The 9,794-nt window shown below is 51.8% G+C and overlaps 1 long non-coding RNA gene across 1 annotated transcript in view; it reads left to right on the forward strand.

Moving 5' to 3' along the window:
• LOC128141664 (uncharacterized) overlaps window positions 1-9,577 on the forward strand; it is a 29,971-nt gene extending 20,394 nt beyond the window's left edge. The window contains exons 3-6 of the long non-coding RNA XR_008235132.1: window positions 3,807-4,068; window positions 4,175-4,586; window positions 5,246-5,799; window positions 6,764-9,577. This is a non-coding gene — a long non-coding RNA (uncharacterized LOC128141664). The remainder of the gene's footprint in view (window positions 1-3,806; window positions 4,069-4,174; window positions 4,587-5,245; window positions 5,800-6,763) is intronic.
• The last annotated feature ends 217 nt before the right edge of the window (window positions 9,578-9,794 follow it).

Here is a 9,794-nt window from a genome sequence, read left to right on the forward strand (position 1 = left end):
GGAGAAATTCCAGCCCCAGAGAGGAGCGGGCTGCCTACGGCCCCCTCTCCCCTCTGGCAGCCCCTGAGGTCAGGTCGGGTGGCAGCCCCGTCACACAGGCAAATACGGAGCTGTAGCAAACAGCTTGGTAGGGTTTACTACAGCATTACTCAGCTAGCTGCCGTTTGATGGTGGTGCTCTTATGTGTGAGGGGGATTTACTGTTTGCTAACTGAATGAAACGAGGTTTACGATATTACCTGTATGTTATAGAGCATTTAATGGCATAAATACAGTTCAGTGTAAGCATCAGAGCAAGAACTCGGGTTGCTCTGTACTGCTTTTCCAGCCCTAATCCCTAGAAATAGTCCCAGTCCTGCAATGGAGGTTGCAGGAGAGGTGTGGAGAACCACAGGAGCAAGGCAGGGATTTCAGAGACACTAAAATTTGGTTTATTTGATTCCAGTTTGGCGATGAGGGCAAGGACGATCAGGCAAATACTTGGGGAAAACAGTGTTCTGTAGTTCAAATCTGCTGATACATAAACACTGTGAAGATGACCCTGAATATCCAGGCAATCCTCCAGCCTCCGCATAAGACACCTGACGTGGTTTTAGTCCCATCAAGAGCGTGCCCTGGGTTTGCAGACCAAGCCTTGGATGCTCCGTATGCAGAGGTGAAGGCTCCTGCTCCTTGTGCATCTGGCCAACCTCCGACTCTCTCTGCGAAGAGGAGGAAGCATGCGGTGGGTCAGCGTATCGAAGGTCTTTGATTGAACCCGATGATGAATCGCAACTTGATGACTTCCTCTACATCAATGGAGCTGAACTGGCTTGGGGAAACTGTTTGATTTAAGAAGAATAGGCCTAATTTTGGAAGTGCTTCACACCCATCAATCTAAGTGAAATTCATTTATCTGAGGCACAGCTGATATGTCTCCCATTTACATAGTATTAAGTGCCTCACAATCCTTGATATATTGAAGCTCACAGCAGGGGAAAAGGATAGCATTGCTATCCCCATTTCGCAGGCGGAGAACAGAATTTGCAGCGTAATCAAATGAGTCACTGGAGTCAAACCAGCACTCTGCCCCAAGCCCAGAAATGGCATCCACCTCCCGGGCACGCTGCAGCTCCGAGGCTCTGAGTGAGTGTGGACAACGCAGCTGCCTATACGTTTGGGCATGACGTACATGGGGGGAGCGGACAGAAGGAGGCTTCAAAGTGTCTTCCGTCTCCAATCTAACACGGTTTTATGAAGTGTTTGCAATAACATCTCAAAGGCAGGGTTGGAAGGCAGACTGGGAATCACAGCGGTATCTGACGGAAGAGATACTTAGAGAGAAGAGACATATGGCATCTTAAATAAAACGAACCTACTCAGTGGTTAATCTCCACTTGAAAAACGTCCAGGACAGACTCGTCCGTCTACCGTTGCGCTCCCCACCACGCAGCCTGCTGTCTAAAGATGCAGACACCGCAGTTAATGCCGTGGCTCTTCCCTGCCGCTGCCTGGATGGGCCAGCCCCTTCCAAACCGTGTGCCAGTTCAAGACCTCCCCGTGATGCAGCCCAGCAGCGCTCTCCTTAGGGGAGGACAGAGGATGCTGGCAAGTACCCTCAGCCCCCTAATCCCCACTGCCCGGCTCCCTGGGGCGGCTCTGCAGCCCGCTGCCGAGATGCTGGTCTCCAGCATCCCTGGAGCGGCTCTCCAGCTGCAAGTGGAGGATGCTGGCCTCTCCATCCCCAGCCCAGTGATTCCGGCCACGCAATGGACAGCGTTATGCTTGGGAGGGAGCGGGACGAGTGACGATCTGGTGCTTGCCGCAAAGTGCTGCTGTTTCACCAGCTGATGTTCCCCTGATGCTGGCCGCTTGCTGTATGCACCAACGTACGGTCTGGCTTCAGACTAACAATGCTTCTGCGCATCAGTGGCAAGGGGTTTTCAGGGGAATCGAAGCTCGTTCCCCAGCCCTTGCCAGGTCCTGCCCGGGCACCTTCGAAAACTCCAGCCCAAGCCAGCAAATCGAGGCACAGAGGCTGGGGAGCTGGTGGAGGCAAGGGAGGGGACTGGGACCCTCAGCAGCAGCCTCAATTTGTCAGCCTCCTTTACAGCTCTGTCCTTGGTGGCCTGAAAACAGTAGTAGGCAGGAAAAACAAGCACTTCTTTCCCGCAACTCTCTGTGGGCACTTAGGACAATGATGAAATACTCGGGCAATCACGCAATGTTTATTTAATGCCAAAACTATCCCAGCCGCTTTATAAACAAGCATGAGTAATGGGAGAGCAGGGGGGGGCAGAAGTTTCTCTCTCTTCCTCTTGGATCTTCTGAGTATGCACTTCTGCTGTGATTTATCCTTGTTGCAACCTTATCGACTTGCTGGAGATGTAAATCAAGCAACCCAACATTTTACCCGGAATTCCAGTTATTTATACATAGATTGAAAGGGTATAATTATGGCTGCTAAATACAGCCCAGCAGAGAGGAGAGACACAGGTGTCCATCTTCTCAGAGGTTAGGGATGGAAAAGTCCATGCTGGCTTCATGCCCGTCTCTGCGGATTAGAGGCTCACTTGTGCTTTTGCTGCTCTGCTGACGTGGAGGACAGGGGAGCAGAAGCCCTGGGCTGACATGCGGAGCAGGGATATATTTAGAGTTTGGCAATTAGTCCGTCGGTCTTTTAGAAAGGACCTGACAGCGACTCTTTCCCTTTTTTCCATATTGTATGTCCAGCCTGTTCTGGGAGAGGAGAAATCAATGAATCCTGTGCGTGATTCTCTTCATCTCTCCTCTGGGAGCCAGTGTTTCTCGGAAGGGGATGTCGTGCTACGCACTTGCTGTCGATGGGTGTTCATTAGCAGGCATGGTTTTTGTGGACAACATCCATATGTGCTGCATCCGTGGTCCCCACCATTTCCAGTGCCTGGGACTGCGCAGCTGTCTGGCGGCGGTGGGGGCCAGGGGCAGTATGGCCCTGCCTGCTGGCTGCCTGCACCAGGCACTGCCGAACAGCGAGGCACTGATTTTTTCTTTTGTGGTTGGAAGAAGGGAGCAGACATGGGCGTGAGCGGTGTTTTACTTCCCAGAGGAGGACCCAAGGTATCCGGGAAGCAGCACCAGCACCAGCAGCCGTGGCCGGTCCATTGGAGCACTCCTGAATATCCACATGACATCACTTTCATTAGCTGATCTGCTCTGGCTGTTGGGGAAAAGCTCCTGACAAGTGATTTAGCATCCCAGTGAAAGCGTGATGCAGTGGGAGACGTCCCTGGCTGCTGGCGCCTGGCTGCCAAGCAAACTTTCCTTGCTCCTCTTCTGGGTGCTAAATTAGTCTCTCTCCGCAGAACAGCGATCTGCTGTTAATTAAAGGATACCCAAGGAGGTGACAACACCAGCCTGGGTGAAAAGTAAAACATGTGAACACTTCTCCCTCGTTGTTTGTTTCATCCTGTCGGCTCATCCCCACCTCGCCCCTCACCCCCCAAATTAGAGATTTCCCGGCCAGGGCTCACGATGGGGAGGTGTTGTGAAACAACAGAAAGCTGGCGTGCGGGCGGCCCAAGCTGCTCCTGTCCACATGCTGGCGGGACGGCACATTAAAATAAAACTGTTACATGCTCGAAGGGATTTCAGCTATGGCTGGGATGGTGGGAAAGAGATTAATGGCGCTGCTTCCCCCCTGGCACCAGCTTGACTGGCAGCCTGCGTAAAGAAGAGCCCACTCTAAACGCTCCCAGGGGTCCCGGGGGGAACTCATTACGTCTAGACTGGCAGTAGCCAGCAGTTCTGCTTTGTGAGCTGTGAAACTAATGTTTATCTACCACTCAGATTTAGCGCCATCGAAGGAGTCCGGGGTATTAAGTGGGAAGAATGAGAAGTACATTACCTGGCATGCTACTGAAGTGGACCTTGGTAAGGAGGATGGGAGCAGGACCCCTTCCCGATGAGCTGGCACAAGGAGTGATGGAGGGGTCTGCAGGGTCTCCCATCCCGCCCACACTTCAGCAAGGCTTATTCTCTGACAGCACTCCTGCACAGGCCCGCTGCCAACATGGCCTTCAGCTCAAGGCAGCCACTGCCCGTTTCATCTGTAAGTTGCCATGTGCTTTAACAGCATCTCCCCGATCCCTTGTAATCTTGTTTTTTTCCACCACTCCCAGTCATCTCTCCCTCTCCTTCTCTCCCTCTCTCAGCAGCCACAGACCCAGCAGCAGCCCCACATGCCTGTTAAAGGCTGGAGAGCACCACAGCAGCACCCACGGTACCCGAGCATCCCATGGCTGGGCAAGCACCGACAGTCTGTCAGACAGGCTGAAGACCCGTCCCTGTGGCGTGTCCCTTGCACAACTTCACCGGGACGAAGTGCAGCGCAGGGGTCACGGCGTGTTTCTCCAAGATGCCCTTCAGAGGCCCAGAGCGAGAGACATCTAAAATTCATAAATGTCAAGGAGGAAAGGAAGTGAGGACAACTAAATATAGATATCCAAACACCTCCTGTAAGGCTACAAAAGCAGCATGATATACGCAGCCTAAAAGACTCCTTGGACTTGAGCTTGGCAAAGCATTTAAGGCCAGTCTGGTGACTGGGGACCCTGGCGTTTTGTGTGGGTAGGCGGCCGCTGTGCACCCCCAAACCCGTCCTTGCCCCTCTCCAGCGTGTGCTGCGATGCGCCTTGTCCCAGCAGCAGCACGCAGGCGTGGGGAAGGGCTTCTCTGGCTGACGCGAATAGCGCTGTCCCAAGGGTCTCGCAGGGCTGCTCTTCCAAAGAGGACTGCACAGTTAGACCCCGCTGACCACCAGCAAAATCAATGAATGTTGCTGACAGGTTTTCCTCGCAGACTCGGGCTGAAAGCAGGTTTCAGGAATTGCTCGCAGCAGCCTGTCTGGGCAGCTGGGGGAGGGAGCCTGAGAGCGGCTGTGATGGGAAGCGGCAGTGGGAGAGCCAAGCTGTGTGCCCAAAGAGATGATTTGAACTTCTTTCCAAATGTTTTAAAGGAGGGAAAAAAACATCGGCCCCCCCTACCGGCTCCTTCTCCGATCATCCTCTGCTGGTAAACATACGTTGCTGGCTCAGGAACCGTAGGGAGAGGTCTGCCACATCCCATATGTCATGCCCAAGTACAGGGGCTGCCTGGAGCTTCCCCGCCAAAGCATGTTGCTGCTAGAACCCAGGGTTTCATCAGCACTGCAGGTTTGCATGGGAAGATGGAAGTGAAAAACCCCTGGCGTTTCTGAGTTGAAATTGTCTTTTCTTTCTGTTCCGCAGGAAACTTCGCTGTTTACTTCGCCATTCCACTTCAAGGGGAGCAAAAATGGGTCCTGAAATATCTGGGTGTCCTGCGGAAAGGAGATGCTGGTTTTTCAAAAGGGAATTGCACAGCAGAAGTACCTGAAACCCAAAAAGAAATCCAGGGTTGTCAGAGTCTTCAGTATCTCTTTTAATTGTTACTCTGGTGGGATTTTCTCAGAGATTATATTTCCACAGTGATAACTGTTATCACTTTATTTTATAGTCCCAGCTATTTGCAAGCTGGGAATGAGCAGCGTTGGTGTCGAGCAGAGTTTCCAGGACAAGTTGAAAAGCAGAAAGCGCTGGCTTTCATCTGCCCCGCTTACAAGGAGCACAACATTTTCCCCAGTGCTTGCATCCCAGTCCTGGCTCCCCGCGACCTTACGGCCATCCCCTGCAAAGGCTGATCGCTGAGGAGGCACTGAAGTTGGCCAGGCAACTGGCGTGCTTCATGCCCGAATGCCGTGCTAGGGCAGCGCCTGGGAGCTGCAGAGCTGGCTGCCTCGCAGCGCTTGCAGGATCTGGCCCTTGTAAGTTATATGGCAATAGAGCGAGGGAAATGGGATGCCAGGGACAGCTCGCTGCAAAGCACAGCCCGTGTCTCTCTAGTCCCATAATTTTTGTTGGGAAGTTTTATCTTTTTAATTTGTTACATATCATGCATCGTCTGATTAATTATTGCTTCTCTGCAGGGAGGACGAGAGTTTATAGAGCAATATAGCATTAGTGTTAGCTTTATACACCCTCAAAGCCCAGAGGAAGCTCAGCAGAGTACTTATGCGATGTTCTGTCGATAATAATGACTCAGCATTTGGCCAGTTCGTGGGTATATCAGAAGCGCTTTATTAAAACGTACACAGTATATGCATCGAACATAAATACAGCCGAGAGATGCGGAGCGTGCCGTGCCGCATACATATCAGTCGGCGCCTACGCTGGGGCAGCCTCGCCGGGAGAGCTCGGGGCTGGAGCCGCTCGCTGGCACAGCCCTGCCTTCCTCTGCCTCTGCCTCTCCCTGCCTGCTCCGCGAATCCCCGGCAATGCAGGAGTTTAATTGCCACGGTGGCCTGGGACGCATTGAGCTGCTCGGCATGTCCTTCAGCTCCGCGAATGCAGAAATAGCCACAATAAAACTCCATTTACAGCCACATCTCTCCATCGGCTGAGCAAGAGCCCTCTCCCTGAAGAAGGCTGCCCATCCAGCAAATGATATTAAGGAGGGTGTATAACTGATTGGGGAAGGTACTGCAGCAGGACTAACAGCAACGAAATGCAGTTGAACATTTCCAGCGCTGAGTAAACCATGTGTCTTCATAATTTGATTGTGCCCCGGTCCCCCAGGTACCTCCCAGCTCTATTGAACACCGATGGAGTTATTTAGAATCATAAATAATATTACCAAAGAGGGTCTGCTGGGTAAACAGAGTTGGTGTATAAATTGTCGGCGCACGATATTGATTGTTCTGAGCTGACTAATGAATTATTCTGTTTAAGGGGCCAGGGAAATAACGCTTGGTGTTTTCAAGGCAAGGGCCCTTTGAAGAATTTCCCCCCAGCGCTGCTGGGCTTTGTTGTCCCGGCCACCGCAGGCACCGAGCGTGGGCTGCCGGCAATCGCCCCACCGCCAGCCTGCGCGGCACAGCCGGCGGACCCCTCAGCGGTGTGCAGCTGGGACGAGCGGGCAGGGATGTATTAACGGCGGGAGCTTGTCACAGGCAATTCGCAAAACATTGCCCTAACCTTTGATCCTACTAGCTTCGTCCTTTTCTCCTTGTTTCTCATCTTCCCTTCTTCCTTCCATCTTTACGCAGCGTCTTGCGGGGAAGGGACCCGATGTGAGATTTGTGGCTGCTCTTAGAGGTGCACCAGGAGCCTCGCTGTTGCCCTGGCCCTGTGCCAGCCAGCCAAGGCTTCCCACCGCCTTCCCACCTCCTTCCTGGACTGAACGCTTTTCCCCACATGCAGTGAACCTGGGCGCTTCTCCCACCTGTTGGCATTTTGCTTTTTTTTGGGTGGGTGTCTGCTTAAATGGGGTTTTTCCCCGGAGACATATTAGCTGCCTTAAGCCCTGCCCCAGGACGAGGAGAAATGAGCCATCCTTTTTAACAGAACTTGCATTTTTCCTCCTCACCTGCATAATACGTTCTGTTAAATTTATAGTTTTTCAATCCCTTTGATGTAGGGGACTCAAAACACTTCCTCACTAATCTCACGCAGCAGTGCCTGAAACGCTGAAGGCGCTGGCGGGGGATATGGCAGGGAACCAGACAACAATTATTGGCGTTTGGGGGGCTGGGGCAGCATTAAGAGACAGCTAATTTTAAAATAAATTATACCATTAAACCACTTTTGGTTTTTTTTCCCCTGCTTTTTGTGCTACAGGCTCACCAAAGAAGAGGCAAAGCTGGAGCACCCCAGCAGAGTGGCCACGCTGGCTACAGAGGAGCTCACTGGGGGTTTGCGGGCAGGAGGAAGAGGAGGGCAGCTTTGTCTGGGAACAAGCTCCTGCACTGGGCGAATGCACTTGCCCACCAACCGTACCAAATACTTGTACAGGGATTGACCCATTCAAGCCGGTCACGCAAACCTCCCTCGCAAGACACTTCCTCTTTAGTAATCAATAACCTGCACACTCCACACCTTGCTTCCATCTCACATTTGGCATGCATTTGTCTTAAGTTATTCGAAGTTGAAAGCAAAGAAAAATGGTACTGTAATTCTGCCTGCCACCAATTCAAAGATTTGGGGCTTTTGCTGGAGGAAGAGGAGTGACAAAATGTATGTGACGTAGGGCCCCGCATCTGGAAGGCACCTTAAAGCTTTACAGAGAAGCTTTGCATAGAGTGTAATTTGCTGTTAGGAAAAAGCTGAATTGCTAGAATAGAATTTTCCTGCTGCCGGCCCTGCCCGAGCTGGTGCCCAGATGAGTGCTGTACCACATGCCGTGCTTTGGGGAAGAGCGGTGGCAGCCGCCTTCCCTTCCGAAGGGGGACGTGAACTGAGACGCCAGCCTGTCACCAGAGCCCCTTCCCCAGGAATGTGGCTGCAGCTGCTGTTCCGAGGGCAGAACTTTGGCTCCCCATAATTAATACTGATTTTGCCGTAACAGCTTGTATTTTAGTGCATTATCTTTCCTCTTTTCCACCCTTTGAGCTGTGATTGCTACTCCACTTTATAAAGGAAGCCCCATTATTTTCTCTCACAAATAGAGCGGGGTCAATTTTCATAGCCCCTTCGCCACTCCATTAAGCATTACTGAATTCACCACTTCTCACTGATACGGCAGTATTTCTGTCTCTGCTCGCTTTTCGTTTCTTCCTAAAGCTCAGGAAGACACTTGCTCATAATCGTGGGTTTAGTATCCGAGAAACCCAACCATTTGCTGAAACTTCAGCAAAAGTTTAAACATTGCCACGTCTTTACCAATGGGCAGGATTAGCCACAGCCCTGGCTTAGCATCTTTCCAGAAGTCAAGTGGGCTTGTTCTCTGGATGGGCTTCATTTAGTTACTGAAGGTCTTAGGGACTCCTTAAGGATGCTCGCCCATCAGCTGGGATCGGAGAATGTGGTTCTCTCCCACAAAGGGCTTTGCGCCGTGGAAACGTGTGCAAGCCAGGCTCCGGAGCGGGATGCCTGGGACCACGCTGGACTGCAGGAGCATGTCCTCACGGGAGCCTGGCTGGATGAGCGTGCATGTTTGCTCTGGGTGCGCAAAGATGGGAAGGAGTTAAGCCCAGCCACCCCAGGACCTTCATGTCCAGCATGATTCAGGCCATTTAATTAGTGTCCCATGCTTGGCATATTCGATAGTGTTTTCCCCCCAGGGAGAAGCGCACCAGCTCACATATATTGCCTGTTATCTTTCAAGTACTCAGAGCAGAATGCTTTTTCAGTAACCTCATCAAAGGATAAGCCAGGATTCAGATAAGCTTTTCAAGGAGGAAGTCAGGGTTATAATTTTCAGAGACTTCTGAATGTCACCTCCAATTTTCGGCTCCGCCGTTGGAGCGGCCGTTTTTGGAAGCCACCTAGCCTCAGATATTGAAATGGGTGACCTGTGGACTCAGGCCTCCTCAGTTTCTGGTCATCGTCAGTCTGGCAGATCCTGGAGTTGAAAGTGCTTGAGATTTCTGACTTTATAATAACGCGGTTTCTCAGAAGTGCAAATTACAGAGGAATTGGTGCTAAACTCCCCATTAACTATGGAGCCCGAGAAATCCTCAGTGTCCCAAATTACCTGTCACTTTCTCTGTAACACGGCATAATTCTGTCGCTTTAAAAAAAAAAAAGTGACCATCATTTGACATTTCAGTGAAATTCCTAATTGACTGCACAGCTTGCTTCGCAAGCGGGCCGTTCCCCACCTCTCGGCTGTAGGCCAGTGCGTGTTTGGCATACCGACACCGACGGTTTCTCCCCTGTGCATTGCAATGCTCCCCCAGGCCCACAAGCGGGACCCCACTGGTGATGCTCCCCCTTCTTCAGTCTCTTTTGGGTGCTGGGAACCCTTCTGCAGCGCTCAGCT

The sequence above is a fragment of the Harpia harpyja genome, chromosome 4 (assembly GCF_026419915.1).
Source record: "Harpia harpyja isolate bHarHar1 chromosome 4, bHarHar1 primary haplotype, whole genome shotgun sequence".
In the NCBI taxonomy this organism is placed as follows: domain Eukaryota; kingdom Metazoa; phylum Chordata; class Aves; order Accipitriformes; family Accipitridae; genus Harpia; species Harpia harpyja.